Source organism: Topomyia yanbarensis, chromosome 1, assembly GCF_030247195.1.
Source record: "Topomyia yanbarensis strain Yona2022 chromosome 1, ASM3024719v1, whole genome shotgun sequence".
In the NCBI taxonomy this organism is placed as follows: domain Eukaryota; kingdom Metazoa; phylum Arthropoda; class Insecta; order Diptera; family Culicidae; genus Topomyia; species Topomyia yanbarensis.
In genome coordinates, this window is record NC_080670.1 from 136,831,961 (window position 1) to 136,850,220 (window position 18,260).

The window sequence follows — 18,260 nt, forward strand, 5'->3', positions numbered from 1 at the left end:
TTTATTGAAGATTTTTGTAGCAATCTGCAGACTTGTATATATTTACTGCAGGCTATTGTTTAAATGGAACTGGCATCACTGATGCTGAAATGATTCATTCATATAGCTGTCAAAAACATAGAGCATTGTATGAAAATGTATAACCTCACTTTTCTGACAGTTCAGTGTGCTTGTTTACCTAAGACTTGTTTACATGGACTTTTAAAATTTACATTACTTGAATACTTTCGATGCTCTTTGTTCATACATTGACCAATCGGCGCTGGATGTAATACCCGGTGACATATGCTGAATCGCAAGATCAAGTATTGGGCTATAAAACGATTGCTTTCTGGATGATGGATAAGGATTTGTACACATTTGTTTGTTTGCTCGTGGGTTAAGTCCTAACAAGATGATCCGATTGATTACTCATTTTAGGTGGTGAAGTTTACCTGAACTGTATAGGTAACGAATTCGGTTGATGATAAGTTGTTGAAATGATTTTGTTCGTTCAATGCCCATATCGAAGAACGTTTCCATTGGTCAGAATGCCTGCCAGCGTGATGGCTGCAAACATGAGGACAACAAGGTTATCGCTTTCGAATGGAACAATTATTTATTAATCGTGTTCTAGTTCCATTGCAGCAAAAGTTTCGTCGATGATCACATTGTCAAATGCAAAACAGTGCTCGGCACTGACAATAAGGAGTAAGAAGGATTTGATAGGAGTGATAAGAATGCAGAGCATTATACATTCTGGAAGAATATCAGGGAGGAGAAATTATATGTAAATTTATATTATATCCCGAGTTGCCATCATTTTGGCACCGCAATAAAGGTATCTTTCCACTGCTGTCTTGTTCAAATTAGTAGGAAATAACTAGGTATGCTTCGGAGATCTGTCTTAACGCTCTCTATTTAGCGCAGGATACGCGAAACCGCTGCTAGCTTTCCAAAGAAAATTCCTAACTGCTGCTACTCTATCAGTCTCTCTCGACTGAGGACTACAATTTCTGTCGGATAAATTATGCTATGAAAATTGTATTTCCTGGAATTTCATCTGACGAGATCAATTCATTGTGAGGAATTTCGCTGCGTTTCAATATTGCTTGCCTCTGTAGGTGATGATGTGTGTGGATTCACTTCGGCAGCCTGAATAAATCATCTGCCCAAAAGCCTCTAGGTTATACTATGGTCACTTTAAAAACGCCCTGCTATTTAATATTGTAGCTCTCGGCATGTCAGTCCTGGCACTCTTCTCGACTATTCCTGGCACTATACCGCTGATGTCGCACTTATTACGGTATTCAAACTTGGCGAGAGCGGCAGTGGTTTCGTCGGAATTGTTCACTCGACAAGCAGTAAGTGCAAGGACTCTGCTACTTATGCCTGAGCCCCTCGTTGAAACCTTCGTCCTGCCGGAGTGTTAGCTTCGTCCGATACCGGAGAGTATTGCTGAACCGAAGCAGTCTGCAACTGACGCAGCTTCCTTCGAATTGGAATCGCTGAATATTCCCGTTAGCCGAATGTCCAACGTGGCCGAAGGCAAACCGATTGCAGTAACACCACCAGCCGTGGCTGACATTTTAGCCTTTAATCCAAGTCCCTGTCATTGACATAGCGACAGACGAGTGCGGCGCATTGACGAGTGCGGTTGACTCGGTGCCGGACGGGTCGGAACAGCTGCAACAGGAGCGGACCTAGAATGGGGTGTAAAGGTCATCAATTGCCATTGATCACCAAAATGCTCTGCATTGTGAACAAAACAAACCAAATGAAATTGATCGCAACAACGATAAAATAATCTAAATTCTACCCAAACATTTGAAACATTCGAAAAGGGTCTAACTGCCAAACGTAAACCTTGAGAAAAAGGCAAAAGAAGTTTGGGTCGAATTGATTATAATTCTATTTAAAAAATTTAATACTGTTTTATTTAGTTTAATTGTGCATATTGTTTATATCAGACACACCCCTTAATTCATTGAGTACGTATTTCACTGCCTTTACAATCCTTTTGGAATCAGTTACAATAATCCTTTATAATCATTTTATAATAAGTGCATTGCTAGTTAGGACTTTTATATCAGCCGGGCCCTTTTATAATTTGTTATAAAATCATTATCAAAATTCTTCATAATCCATTGTTGCGTTATGTTTATGTACATGGCCAGATAGATAGTTTTTAACTGGGACGGGAGTGTGGATACGAAAAACCTATTGTATATTGCAGCCCGGGGTAGCTGTCAAATGCAGCCAAAGGGAACCGTCAAATGCTGTCAGTGGGAACTGTCAAACGTAGCCAGTCCATTTAAAATATGTAAGGAAGAAAGAGTGGCTATGCAAGACAAGAGATAAAATGAACAGAAAAAAAGAAAAAGAAAACATCCACAGGTTCTGTCCCAGGATTTTAATAGAGAACATGAAAATTCGATTTGTTTGCATTTGGCAGTGGGCCTTTTCCAAATGTTTGGCTAGAGATTCCTTACTTCTTCAATGAATCATGTACAAGAAAAGTAAAAATGTTAAATTTAACGGAACAATGTATGATGCCGACATCAAATAAAAAATTACAGCTGAGCGACCTTTATTTGTTTATTTGTTTATTTGTTCAATACATCAACAGGCATATCAAAGCCCCAATGATGTTGACTTAAATACTAGTCTAATTACTAACAATCAAGTACACAAAAACAATAGTCATACAATAATTAAAAACAAATAAAAAGGTCAAGTGTTGTTAGCTAATTGATTAAATAGTCTGGAAAAACGTATACGCAGATTTTGTCGAGAAACGTTGAAATCAAATGCCGTAGCTGCCTGGTTAAAAATTCGTTGCAGACCAGTGATGGCTCCATACATACTATAGTTAGTGCGTCGGAATGGTAATCTGAGCATAATGTTGTTGCGTAGTGTTCGAGGAGCGACGTTTATGTTGATTTGTTCCAGAATAGCTGGGGCATCTATACGACCTTGCAGAGTGTCAGCGATGAACAAGGCTCTTGCAGTATTCCTTCGAAGATGTAGGGGCTCTAGTTGAATTAGCTGACACCGGTTTTCATAGCGAGGTAGTCGGGAAGGATCTCTCCACGGCAATCTACGAAGCGCGAAACGTAAAAAGCGACGCTGAACGGACTCTATTCTCTCAATGCCATTATTGTAGTTTGGACTCCAAACTTCAGAGCAATATTCTAGAATTGAACGCGATAAAGAACAGTAAAGCGATTTGAGACAATAGATATCCGTAAAATTTTTGGCTATTCTGAAGATGCATCCCAGTGCTCGAGATGCTTTACCAACTGCATAGGAGACGTGCTGTTTAAACGTAAGTTGATTATCCAGAATCACTCCCAGATCTTTAACGTGACTGACGCGTTCAATGTCTGTTTCTAGTAGACGGTAGGTAAAATGAATCGAATCATTTTTCCGTGAAAACGATATTACCGAACACTTCTTCGGGCTCACGCACATGCGGTTCGTGTTACACCAATCAGCAAAGACATCAAGCTGCTGTTGGAGAAATCTGCAATCTTCAATTGACCGAATTAGGCGGAATATCTTGAGGTCATCTCCGAAGGACAATCGTGGAGTCTTCAGAACTAGATGTACATCATTGAAGTATAGCAGAAACATCAACGGTCCCAAGTGGCTTCCTTGAGGTATTCCTGACGTAGAAATGAAGGTGGGGGCCTGACAATCTCCTATGATAACCGCTATCTCTCGGTATGTGAGGAAGAATCGAAACAACTGCAAAACACTACCATTTTTTCCAAATCTCTCCATTTTTGCGATCGCGATATCGTGATTTATCTTATCGAAAGCGGCAGATAAGTCAGTGTAAACAACGTCGGTTTGAGCACGATGTTCCATACTCTCTGTTATGTAGGATCTTAATCACAGCAGGTTAGACGCTGTTGACCGCCCGGACGTGAAGCCGTGTTGATCGTCACTTAGGTACTGCTTACAATGAGCCTGAAGAGGTTCCATAATCACCAGCTCGAACAACTTTGAAACTGCACTCAATGAAGTTATTCCATGGTAGTTATTGACGTCTCGCTTATTACCCTTCTTGTGGACAGGGAACATGTTCGCGTATTTCCAGCAAGACGGGAAAACTCCTCTAGCAATAGATGCTCGAAAAATATGAAGAAGCGGAGTAATCAAAGCTTCAATGTGCCTTTTCAGGACAACGGAGGGGAACCCGTCGGGTCCCGGATTGAAAGATGACTTAAGCCGAGAGGAAGCTCTGGTAATCATCGTTGCATCGACATCGATAGCACCCAAAGCTTGGCCTACAAGTGGAGCTCTGCTAGCGGCGAGTTCGATTTGCTCAATAGTTAGTGCCTCATCTGTGAATACATTCGCGAATTTTTCCGAAAAAAGTGCACATATGTCTCGAGATGTGGTAGCTGTATTCCCATTGAAAGTCATAGACGACGGCAGGCCTGAAAGTGTTAATATTTGGCAGCGAACCAAACCAAGTTTCTCATACTATGATCGAATCAACAAAAATTCCAAGACCATGTAAACAATCTCTTTGAACTGTCAAAAAAGTGAGGTTGAACATTATCATGCAATGTTCTCCACCGAGAAGTTTACATAACCAATGAACTTTGTACCGCGACTCACCACTTCATTTGCCGCGTTGCCAGGAACTCAAGCCAAAATAAACAAAACAGTGTTGCCCAAACACACATTTTGAGTCCCACCATTCTTGCAAAGGTGAAAAAATACTCAACATTCTTGCATTTTTCAAATTTAAAAAAATCATTAAAAAATCACGATAGCTCTAAAAAGTCTCATTTCAACGGAAATATTCTTAAAAATGTGTATTCTTTTGAATAAAAATAAGAAAAAAGGGGGTTAGGTCGGACGAGAAAGGTCTATTGGAAATGCTTCGGATTCAGCTATAGGTGACACATCCGATATTTTTTTACGCCACCAATGACATCACTGAGAGTTGTAGACTGAGTGAGCAATGTGCTTGGGGTCTCGTCAATTTCCACAAGTCGAGTTAAGATTCCAATATTGTCCATTCCGGACTGATTTAGCGTAAGCTCAAACGTACCTGGCATAATACTATTTGAAGGGCCTAAAAGAAGACAACAAATATTAGTTTTTTTGTAATGCTTGATATTTTAAACCCGAGTCATATGAACTTTGTAAACATTGCCAGCGATACTCTGGCTCGTATTAAAAATCGAAAAATCGCTTGATGTTTTTGTAAAAGTAATTCTACCCAGTACAGTTCAGCCAGACAATGAGCCGGAATTCTGTGACACAACCGATGATTCTAATAGACCTTTCTCGTCAGACCGAACCCCCATTTTTATATTTTTAACCTGTATATTTCACATTTCTAAGAACATCGCCGTTTAAATTAGAATTTTAGGACCCTTCCTGATTTTTCCACGATTTTTTAAAATTCTCAAAATGCAAGAATGTTGAATATATTTTTCACCAATCAAGAATGGTGAAAGTCGAAATATTCGTTTCGGCAGCACTGTTTCTTCATTTTTTTTTTGAATTTTTGACAACACTGTTAATGAAGTGGTTAATATCGGTGCAGGTTCATGAGTGACCGTAAACATTGAGATGACGGCACGATGATGAAGAACTTTCATGTTTGGCATTTCTCGGTGGTTTATCTGTTGCATTAGAACTCATTTAAGAAATTTAAAGTTGTTTCAAGGTTGGACCAGCTTTGCCGAGTTCAGATTTTCAGACTAGGTATGTGAATGTAATCCGCCAACGGATTCTACCGAACATCATCAATCTTTTGTACCTGAACTGGATGTTTTGGACAGCGGTGCATTGTTGGAGATAAGAACTGGAACACGAAAGTTAACCAGTTCAGAATTATATTGAACCGAGGAAAGGAAAAAATAGTTCCGAGTGGTAATGTCTTAAAACGCGATCGTGAGCTGCTGACAGTAAGCTGGTGGAGATTTATTGAGATTGTTAGCAAATCTGTAGAACTTTAACTACAGTGAATACACATCGACAGATTTGTGTCTAGTACATGCTGCCTAATCAAAACTTGAAACCTTTTTGCTGCAAGATTTTTGGACAGTATACTCACCAAGCTTGATAAATCTGTGAGTGGATAACAGCAAACAACAATGTACAGCAATTGATTTTCTTGCCCAGAAATAAGAATGCGCAAATGCTAAGAAACTTAGTACTATGCCGGTAATGCATACAAGGGAAAACGTTTCCAAACGTCGTATATGATATTCTTGAGACAGCCAAACGAATGGAGTATCAGATTGGCAAGATTTTTTTTTACAAAATGGTAAGTTTTATCGGGTGTACTCTATATTGTATAATGAACGTTGGGTATATACCATATGGGGCACACAATAGTATTTCCACAGAGAACAGACGTCCATCTTCAGCATTCAACTTGTGTAAAATCTCTAACGGTTTCGAAGGTAGTTTGGATATCTAAACCAGGTGCGCTACTGTCGTCATGTTTTTTTGTGGCTGAGTGCGACAGAATTGACAGCGGTTCTTCCTCTACCCAGTCAAACTAGTCCTGAACCGATTCGGATTTCCAGCATGAATTCCAGCTCAAATGCGTCAACCGATAGAGTCGGAATCGGTTGTTTTCTTTGAGCTAGATTCCATGCTGAATCCATCTAGGATTTCGAACCGGTTCCGGAATCGATTTGACGGATAGTTGGGATAGGTTGGTGTGGCGGCGCTAGTGTTTTTCGTATATTAGTTCAAATGTTTACACATGTTTTTTAAATATTTTTGATCGATCATGGATGTCTGTTCTCTGTGGTATTTCCATGAATTGTAACGTTCAATAAATTTTACCGCCCAACCACAGATCTTCCCCACGGTGATGCCACGAAACAAAAGCCAGGGTTGACCCCTTCGGGAGCGGCAGTGCAGCCGGATCTGGCGGAGTATCCGTTTGATACGCTAAACCTATTAGAGGACACTTCTCAGAATTCGCCAACTGAACGGACGGATCATCTGAGCAGTGCACTCACGGCTGGCTAGGATCATTTTACCGCTTCATTGGGTGCTGATGATGCAACCCATGCGTCGACTAATGGCATTTTCGTTTTTGACAGTGCACTACACCGGTGTAGTCGGTGCTACACTCATTCAAACTTGGGTGTAATCAGTCTATCTCTTTCTTTGCACTACACCGGTGTAGCACCAAGAAAAAACGAAAACGTAATTATGAAATTTTTCTCCAGTATTGAATTTTATTACTGCAAAATAAAAATGCTCGTTCATATCACGGTATGCTAGTGGTCCTTAGTAGTTGTGGCAAATCAGAACAAATACGAATGAGGAAAATAAACAAAATAATAAACAACAAATATTAAAAATTTTGCGTGATATTTTGAGCGAGGAGTGAGGAGTTTACCGAATGAGTTGAACTTAATTGATTAGGAATAACCAGTACAGATTGTTGCACAATCCTGTCCACCAGCCGCCAATCGAAAGTAGCTTAATGAAATGCTTAAAGAACAATAGTTCTCAGAAGACAACCCTAGTTACCCTGTGGATAATTCAATCATGCGGATCGAACAAAATTACCTCATCAGCTACACTCTGATAATTGTACAGGCGAGCGAACAAAATAGTCGCGTGCACTTCTGGTTCATCTTCATACAGAATCACAAACCAATATTGTTCATGTGACACGATTTGGGCTTTTGTCCCATACAACTATTAAAACCTGCACAAGATATGCTTTAGAGGGAGCAAATCCCTACTGTCTTCATGAATTTACTGGTCGAGTGATTTGTCACGGTTTATCCATGTATACCTATGTCTCGGAGCGGTGAATGTCAAACTAATGAATCAATAGTCCTTGTGGAATTATTCTTATTTATCTGCATGCATTATAACCACTGTGGAGAATGTATAAAGCATAATCCACACCTTTCCGATGCGATGACGGTTTAGTACCATGAACGGACACTAGTATTCGTCATATGCGAGCATTTGTCCGGCACGGTGTTTGCGTCGGACATGTTTGAATGCTCGCATATGACGTTATCCAGCAGTGTATGCATATGCTCTTGCACCTAATTTTATTTTACCACAATAAATAATACTGGCGCTATTTTTAAAAGCAAGTGTATTGAACAGGTAAGTTTTTTTGAAGCACAAGCCTAATACGATCGACTAAAAGCTGTTCGAGAACTACGTATTAATTTATATATATATATATATATATATATATATATATATATATATATATATATATATATATATATATATATATATATATATATATATATATATATATATATATATATATATATATATATATATATATATATATATATATATATATATATATATATATATATATATATATATATATATATATATATATATATATATATATATATATATATATATATATATATATATATATATATATATATATATATATATATATATATATATATATATATATATATATATATATATATATATATATATATATATATATATATATATATATATATATATATATATATATATATATATATATATATATATATATATATATATATATATATATATATATATATATATATATATCTATTTTATATTTATTTTATTTTATTTTATCTGTATATATAAAAGTCAATGTTTGTATGTATATGATTTATAGTCTCCCAAACGGCTTAACCGATTGCCGGGGAGGGGAGAGTGTTTGTGTGCTATTGGTAGAGGATTTTCTGCCCGCTAGATGGCGCTTCGGAACAAATTGTGTTTTACTCCTATTTCGTTGGAAGTCGCAGCAACGCGCGATGGGTATAAGCTAGTGTTTTATGCAAGCATCGTTTACGGGACTGTAAATATATATTTAAGTCGTTTTTGATTGACCTCAAAACTGAGACCATTTTGACAACAGTTGGGGTTAAAATATATACAAGTTCCGCTTCAGGCTAAAACGACATTAAAAGCTTGCAGTTGCCAAAACCAGGCAATGGAAACGACAGCAGTGATCATGTCATCCGTCGTTGCCACCAGACTATTGTGTTGATAAAGAAAATGAGCGTGCATGGGTCTCATGAATATTTCTGTATGGTACAGTTCTGGTTCCTGCAGCTCCCACCAGATGTTGAGCAACTGCTTCCATCGACGGCGGCAGATTTCTTGAAACCGCTACCCATTTACATTGTAAGTAGTGTTCACCTAAAATCTAAATGAAACTTATCAACCTATACACCTTATATCAACATACTACTATCTGTGTACACTTTGTTAACCGCACCCATATGTGACCCTTATCCACTAAGTCAATCCCTCGTTCAGTGCATAAAGCAAACGCCTATCAGGCGAATTCTCATTCTCGAGCGCGACCATGCAAGAGTGCAGTTCGTTTTTTTGTTTTTTCTCAGACTAAATAAAAGTAACCGTAAAAGTTCTCGCGTGTGTTTTTATTTACTTCGAGCATCTGATTTATTACGCTGGATTTCCGCTGTGAACCGTGACATTCCCGTCAGGTTATGGGCCCAGCAGAATCGATGAAAAAGTAAAGACATTGCTCGGAAAGATTTTTGCATTGTTCGATTTGCCTGTCCGGGAGTGACGCCGCGTTGTGAAGAATAAGAACAGTTGCAAAAGCCCGTGTGTGCGAGTATAAAGAAACGCTCCTTTTTGACTCGTAAAAAGTGAATTGTTTGCTGGTGAAAATGAACGACCCGAAGTTTGTGATTCCGAAACTGAACGGTACAAATTGGCAGACATGGCAAGTGCGCGTTGAGAATCTGCTTTCCCGGGAAGATTTCTGGCATGTTATTGCCGAAGAGATTCCGGATGTGAAAAACGACAGGTGGAAAAATGCCGACCGTAAAGCGAAAGCAACTTTAGTGCTTTTACTGGAAGATAACCAGTTGCCACTGGTGAAGAAAAGTATGCATGCCCGTGACGTGTTTAATGCACTGAAAGCGTACCACCAGAAGACAACAAGATCGATTCGCGTAGCGTTGTTGGAAAAATTGTGTGCGATTAATCTGCCAGTTCGTGGTGATTTAGAGCAGCATTTGCTAGAAGTGGATGAACTTTTTGATCGTCTGGATGCTGCCGGCACAGAGCTGGACAAGGACACAAAAGTTTGTATGCTTTTGCGAAGCCTGCCTCCTTCTTTCGATGGTCTCGTTACGGCGCTAGACACTCGGTCTGATGATGATATTTCGTTGGATTTTGTGAAGTCCAGGCTGATGGACGACTACCAGCGGCAGCTGGAAAGGGGAGGTGGATCTCCAAAAGTGGAGAAAGCAATGCGTACCGCAGAAGGCAACCAATGTGAAAGGCGTGTGTGTCACTTTTGTAAAAAGCCCGGTCACATCAAACGCAACTGTCGAAAGTTGTTAGCATTGAAAAAGGAATCGGATACTGCACCCAAACCGAAAAAGGAGGAAACCGCCAAAGCGAAGGCAGCCCACGGTGACAACAAAGGGGTTGCGTTCACTGCCGGTAACGAAAAAGCGCGCTTGATTATTGACAGTGGAGCCAGCGCCCACATGACGAACGATAGGGCGTTTTTTACGGAGCTAAAGGAGTTCTCAGGTGGATGGATCACTTTGGCGGATGGCAACAAAACGCAGATTAAGGGTGAAGGCAGTGGAGTGCTTTACGGGATCGCTAACGAAGAAGTGATGAAGATAACAATTAGTGAAGTGAAGTTTGTTCCAGGTCTGTCGACTAGCTTAATTTCTGTTAGCAAGCTGGCACAGAAAAAGTTTGATGTGTGTTTCAGTGAGCAAGAATGCCGGATTGTCGATCCGAAGGGTGTCGTTGTGGCGACGGGATGTCGTTACGGCGGCCTATATAGTTTGCTGCTCGCGGAAACTGCGTTGAAAGTAACAGTCGGACAGCACAAGGAGAACTGTCAGCATCAGTGGCATCGGCGCCTCGGCCACCGTGATTGGGCTGCAGCTGAACACATTGTCAAGGAAAATCTTGCAACTGGTATGAAGGTAAGCGATTGCGGTTTAAAATTAATCTGTGAATGTTGCATTGAAGGGAAATTAGCTCGCCCTCCATTTCCTGCAATTACCGAGCGGAAATCGACTGGAATTCTCGATATCGTGCACACAGATCTGTGTGGCCCGATGAAAACCGCCACGCCGAGCGGTAACCGATATGTTATGAACATAATCGATGACTATAGTCGTTTTACGGTAACATACCTATTGCAGCATAAATGGGAAGCAACGGAGAACATTAAAGAGTATGTTCGGTGGGTGGAGAATCACCATGGTAAGAAGCCGAAAATAATCCGCTCGGACGGTGTAGGTGAATTCGACAATAAAGAATTGCGGAAGTTTTATCGAACAGAGGGCATTAAACCAAAGTTTACCACTCCTTACTCGCCACAACAGAACGGAGTGGCCGAGCGTAAAAACAGGTCACTCACAGAGATGGCAACCTGTATGTTAATCGATAAAGGCATCGAGAATCGTTTTTGGGGGGAAGCCACTCTTACTGCGACCTATTTACAAAACCGTTTACCGTCAAGATCGGTTCAGAAAACGCCGTATGAACTATGGTGGGGTCGTAAGCCGGAGTTAGGTCACTTGAAGGTCTTTGGGAGTGAAGCGTATGTGCACATTCCTGAATCGAAACGAGGAAAGCTAGATGGCAAAGCTCGAAAGCTCACTTTCGTAGGGTATTCGATGGAGCATAAGGGGTATCGCTTTGTAGATCGTGTGACAAATCAGATCACTGTGAGTCGTGATGCCAGGTTCATTGAGCTGGACAACGGAACGAATTCGGTGGAGTTTCCAGCAACGGGGTCGGATTCCAGTGTTCCAAGGGGAAACGCTGAGGATGATATCGAATTGATACCTTTCAAGGAAGAGCCTGATAGCGACACAGACCAAACCAACATCGATTCAGAAAGTGATGAATACCTCGAAGCATCGGGACGAGATGACCACGTTCCATTTAACAGTCGAAGATCGGATCGCTTGACTCGTGGTGTAGTGCCGAAGCATTTAGATAACTACGTTCTGGATTACGCCGTAGGAATTGCTGCATGTGCGGTGGAAGAACCATCGGACTTTCGTGAAGCTGTCAAGGAACCGGAATGGAAAAACGCAATGCAGGAGGAATTGGCGTCTCATCAGCGAAATGGAACCTGGGAACTTGTACAACGACCCAAAGGACGTAAGGTAGTTGGCTCGAAATGGGTTTATAAAGTCAAACGCAACGAGAAAGATGAAGTCGTGAAGTTCAAGGCTAGGATTGTCGCTCAGGGATATACTCAGAAGTTTGGAGTCGATTACGACCAAGTGTTTGCACCTGTAACTCGCCAGACTACGTTCAGATCGTTTTTAGGCATAGCTTCAAAGCGGAATATGGTCGTTCGACATCTGGATGTCAAAACCGCGTATCTTTACGGGATGCTGGACGAAGAAATTTTAATGCGTCAGCCTCCTGGGTTTGCAGTAGCCGGTAAGGAGGAGTATGTTTGCCTGCTCAAGCGCAGTATTTATGGTTTGCGACAGTCTGCTCGCTGCTGGTACAAAAAGCTTGATGAAGTCCTTATCCAGTTAGGATTCAAGTCATCGAAAGCCGACCCATGCCTGTACAGTAAACTAGTTGGGACCACTGAAGTGTTTCTGCTTGTGTACGTGGACGACATGTTGATTGGGTCAACTGATGAACGGGAAGTGAAAAGGGTTTTCGATTCTCTGCAGGAGGAGTTTGAACTCACTTGCCTTGGAGAAGTGCGGCACTTCCTCGGAATGGACGTGCAGCGAAAAAATGGGACCTACACAGTTCGATTGAAAAGTTACATCGAAAAGTTAATCGCGAAGAATGGGATGGAACAAGCTAAGACGGCGAAGTCACCCATGGACCCAGGATACCTGAGTAGATTCAAGTTCCCCCTTCGAAGACCCTACAATGTATCGGAGCCTTGTTGGAGGGCTATTATATCTTGCCGTTACCGCTAGACCTGATATAGCTGCATGTACTGCAATTCTCGGACGCAAATTCAGCGCTCCGGGTGAAGCAGATTGGACCGCTGCGAAACGAGTTCTACGCTACCTGAAGGCAACAGCTGACTACAGTCTGCAACTAGGAGGAGAACCGGATAAGACGCTAATAGACCTTTCTCGTCCGACCTAACCCCCTTTTTTCTTATTTTTATTCAAAAGACTACACATTTTTAAGAATATTACCGTTGAAATGAGACCATTTGGAGCTATCGTGATTTTTTAATGATTTTTTTAAATTTGAAAAATGCAAGAATGTTGAGTATTTTTTTCACCTTTGCAAGAATTGTGGAACTCAAAATGTGTGTTTGGGCAACACTGTTTTGTATATTTTTGCTTGAGTTCCTGGCAACGCGGCAAATGAAGTGGTGAGTCGCGGTACAAAGTTCATTGATTATGTAAACAAACTAAAGTGAACCTCTCGGTGGAGAACATTGCATGATAATGTTTAACCTCACTTTTTTGACAGTTCAGAGAGATTGTTTACATAGTCTTGGAATTTTTGTTGATTCGATCATAGTATGAGAAACTTGGTTTGGTTCGCTGCCAAATGTTAACACTTTCCAAACAAGGTCGCTCAGCTGTAATTTTGATTTTTGATTCGTTGAAGAAGTAAGGAATTTCTAACCAAACATTTGAAAAAGGCCTACTGCCAAATGCAAACAAATCGAATTTTCATGTTCTCTATTAAAATCCTGGGACAAAACCTGTGGATAGATGTTTTCTTTTTCATTTTTTCTATTCATTTGATCTCTTGTCTTGCATAGACACTCTTTCTTCCTCACATATTTTAAATGGACTGGCTACATTTGACAGTTCCCCCTCACTGCATTTGACGGTTCCCTTTGGCTGCATTTGACAGCTCCCCCTGGCTGCAATTGACATTAGGTTTTTTCGTATCCACACGTCACGTCCCAGTTAAAAACTATCCATCTGACCATGTGCATAAACATAACGCAACAATGGATTATGAAGAATTTTGATAATGATTTTATAACAAATTATAAAAGGGCCCGGCTGATATAAAAGTCCTAACTAGCAATACACATATTATAAAATGATTATAAAGGATTATTGTAACTGATTCCAAAAGGATTATAAAGGCAGTGAAATACGTACACAATGAATTAAGGGGAGTGTCTGATGTAAACAATTTGCGCAATCAAACTAAATAAAACAGTATTAAATTTTTTAAATAGAATTATAATGAATTCGACCCAAACTTCTTTTGCCTTTTTTCTCAAGGTTTACGTTTGGCAGTTAGACCCTTTTCGAATGTTTCAAATGTTTGGGTAGAATTTAGATTATTTTATCGTTGTTGCGATCAATTTCATTTGGTTTGTTTTGTTCACAATGTTAGTCGCAGAGCATTTTGGTGATCTATGGCAATTGATGACCTTTACACCCCATACTAGGTCCGCTCCTGTTGCAGTTGTTTCGCCCCGTCCGGCACCGAGTCAACCGATGTCCAGCCTGCACCGCACTCGTCTGTCGCTATGCCAATGGCAGGTACTTGGATTAAAGGCTAAAATGTCAGCTACGGCTGGTGGAGTTGCTGCAATCGGTTTGCCTTCGGCCACGTTGGACATTCGGCTAACGGGAATATTCAGCGATTCCAATTCGAAGGAAGCAGCGCCAGTAGCAGACTGCTTCGGTTCAACAATACGCTCCGGTATCGGACGAAGCTAACACTCCGGCAGGACGAAGGTTTCAATGAGGGGCTCAGGCATAAGTAGCAGAGTCCTTGCACTTACTGCTTGTCGAGTGAACAATTCCGACGAAACCACTGCCGCTCTCGCCAAGTTTGATCACCGTGATTAGTGCGACGTCAGCGGTATAGTGCCAGGAATAGTCGAGGAGAGTGCCAGGACTGACTTGCCGAGAGCTACAAGATTAAATAGCAGGGCGTTTTTAAAGTGGCCGTAGTATAACGTAGAGGCTTTAGGCAGATGATTTATTCAGCAGAATAAGATAGCAAAATTACCCAAAACATAAGAGCTGGTTGCCGAAGTGAATCCACACATATCGTCACTTACAGAGGCAAGCAATATTGGAACGCAGCGAAATTCCTCACAATGAATTGATCTCGTTAGATGAAATTCCAGGAAGTACAATTTTCATAGCATAATTTAATCGACCGAAATTGTAGTCCTCAGTCGAGAGAGAGAGACTGATAGAGTAGCAGCAGCTAGGAATTTTCTTTCGAAAGCTAGCAGCGGTTTCGCGTATCCTGCGCTAAGTAGAGAGCGTTAGGACAGATCTGACCAACGGTTCCGTCCGGTACCACCATAACACACGACACCGGCGACACATATATTCACAACATACTAATTACTTATCCTTCAGAAAAAGTAAATAAATTGACTATGAAATCTATCATTCGCTGCCTAGTTATTTCGTGCCAATTTCAACAAGACAGCAGTTGCAGATAGCTTTATTGCGGTGCCAAAATTAATGCAACTCGGGATATAATATAAATGTACATATAATTTTTCCTCCCTGATATTCTACCAGAATATATAATGCTCTGCATTATTATCACTCCAATCAAATCCTTCTTACTCCTTGTCGTCAGTGCCGAGCGCTATTTTGCATTTTCCGGCTAAATCAACGACAATGCGATAATCGACGAAACTTTTACTGTAATGGAACTTGAAACCGAATAATAAATGATTGTTCCATTCGAAAGCGACAACCTTGTTGTCCTCATGTTTGCAGCTATCATACGCTGGTAGGCATTCTGACCAATGGAAACGTTCTTCGATATGAGCATTGAACGATCAAAATCATTTCAACAACTTATCATCGACCGAATTCGTTACCTATAAAGTTCAGGTAAACTTCACCACCTAAAAATGAATAATCAATCGGATCATCTTGTTAGGAATTAACCCACGAGCAAACAAACAAATGTGTACAAATCCTTATCCATCATCCAGAAAGCAATCGTTTTATAGCCCAATACTTGATCTTGCGATTCATGTATGTATGAACCAGGTTACCATTGTTCCAATCCTCATCCCTCTTGAGTTGATATTCTTTCAAAGAGCATCGAAAGTATTCAAGTAATGTAAATTTTAAAAGTCCGTGTAAACAAGTCTTAGGTAAACAAGCACACCGAAACTGTCAGAAAAGTGAGGTTATACATTTTCATACAATGCTCTATATTTTTGACAGGTATATGAATGAATCATTTCAGCATCAGTGATGCCAGGTCTATTTAAACAATAGCCTGCAGTAAAAATATAAAAGTCTGCAGATTGCTACAAAAATCTTCAATAAATGCGACGTAGAAATGTAGTATGTATATAATTTAAATGATCAAAAATGTTGAAGGCTGGTGTATAAATTGGCTGGCATAGGCTTTGTTCTGCTAAATATTTGTAATCTGCAAAAGATCTGCAGTGAAAACGCAAAATCTACAGATTTACTAATATATATGCAGATCTGGCATCCTTTTAGTATTCCCCACAGGAAATTCATCCAAATGGTGTAAAAATACGGGGAAACAAGGCAAGATAGGTATTCAGAATATGGGGTTAAATGAGCAGCTTGCACTATTTTTGATTTTTTCAATAGTTAGAGGTACCAAATCATCGCGGCAATAGGAAGTAACGAATTGGGGATAAAAAAGGAAGCATCCTAGCATATAAAATTTTTTGACGAGAAAGGTCTATTGGTTACTCACACTCTGACTGGGCAGGAGATGTCGTTAGCCGAAAATCAACATCCGGGTTTGTGTTTTTGTTCGGAGGTGGAGTGATTTCCTGTGCTAGTCGCCGCCAGACGTCCGTCACGCTCTCGTCAATGGAGGCAGAGTACGTAGCGCTCAGCGAAGCTTGCCAAGAGATCGTTTGGTTGAGGAAGCTTTTTCGTGATTTTGGTGAAGAACAGAAGGATCCAACCGTCATGAACGAGGACAATCAGGGGTGTCTTGCGTTTGTAAAGTCAGAGCGTTTGAGTCGACGATCGAAGCACATCGATACAAGGGAGAATTTCGTTAAAGATTTGTGCGATAAGAAGGAAATAGTTTTGTTGTACTGTCCAACAGATCGAATGGTTGCCGATGGAATGACAAAACCCCTCGGATCTTTGAAACATAGGAAGTTTTGTGAAATGATAGGGTTGTCAGTGAATCAGGCGATCACTGAGGAGGAGTGTGGAGAAAAACAGTGACCACCTTATATCAACATACTACTATCTGTGTACACTTTGTTAACCGCACCCATATGTGACCCTTACCCGAACAGAACGTAACATCGGAATTGTTAGTAGAAACATTAAATTTACAACAGTTATTGTTGTTAACAATATTTTTATAGTAACATCAATGTTTTGGTTTTCAGCACTTTCTTAGAATTTACACAAAAATGATGCTATTCACTTTCTCGTGCAATCAATATTTGTTGTTATTTTTATGCGCATTTTTTCACCATGGCGTTCCGTTTGTCCGCTTCGTGGAATATTTTCCGGGTTTAAAACTTTAGTAAGTAGATATTATAATATACAAATATGATAAATATAAGAAATCTAATTTAACATTTTTATTTACAGGCGACATGTACGATCGACGCCAGTTGATTGCGGCCTTAAAGTTCAATTCCTTACGGGATCGGGGGCACCGTGCACTGATCCGGGTAGTTTTTGGCCTGCATTGTCGACATGAGATAAGAAGCAGCTGATGCCACGATTTCTGAAGTACGTTACTTGCACTGTATCGGTCGATTGTACACTTCCAGAAACGAATGGGACATTAAATCACAACGATGCGGAAGTATTAACGGAGATGGTTGGTAAAGTGCGCAGAGCGACACTAGATGGGAAATTTTGTGATTGCCCGACATATACCCAGAATCAGCAACATATGTGTTCTGGATGTTCCGTTTGTAAATAAATATCCAAAGAACACATGACATACCTTGTCAAAATGTAAACAAAACAGCTCTTGGCGGTAGTGGAGCTTATTCAACGGAACATGACAACTAAGTAAGTAGAAATATGTTTCAATATTACCACGACTGCTAAAGGTTTTGTTAGCTAACTTTACTGTGCGAATTTTTCAGCTGACAAGATTATGCTCTTGCTCCTACCAATGGTGAGTGTGTCGTTCTTGAGCATAGATTAAAAAGGCTGCGTGTTCCCGTATGCGATGCGCTTGTAGGAAACGATTTAAACTTTGAGAAAAGATACTATGTAAGCATCTACAGACTTCAATTTAACTATGTTATAAAAATATGCAAATGAAAAAATGTATGAATCACAATTTTGCTGGAAATTCAATTT

The 18,260-nt window shown here is 40.2% G+C and overlaps 1 long non-coding RNA gene across 1 annotated transcript; it reads left to right on the forward strand.

Annotated features, from left to right (window-relative positions):
- Positions 1 to 17,370: 17,370 nt before the first annotated feature.
- Positions 17,371 to 18,260, forward strand: LOC131691965 (uncharacterized). Its single transcript, XR_009305890.1, has 3 exons — positions 17,371 to 17,463; positions 17,532 to 17,963; positions 18,041 to 18,260. It is a non-coding gene; the product is annotated as an uncharacterized LOC131691965 (long non-coding RNA).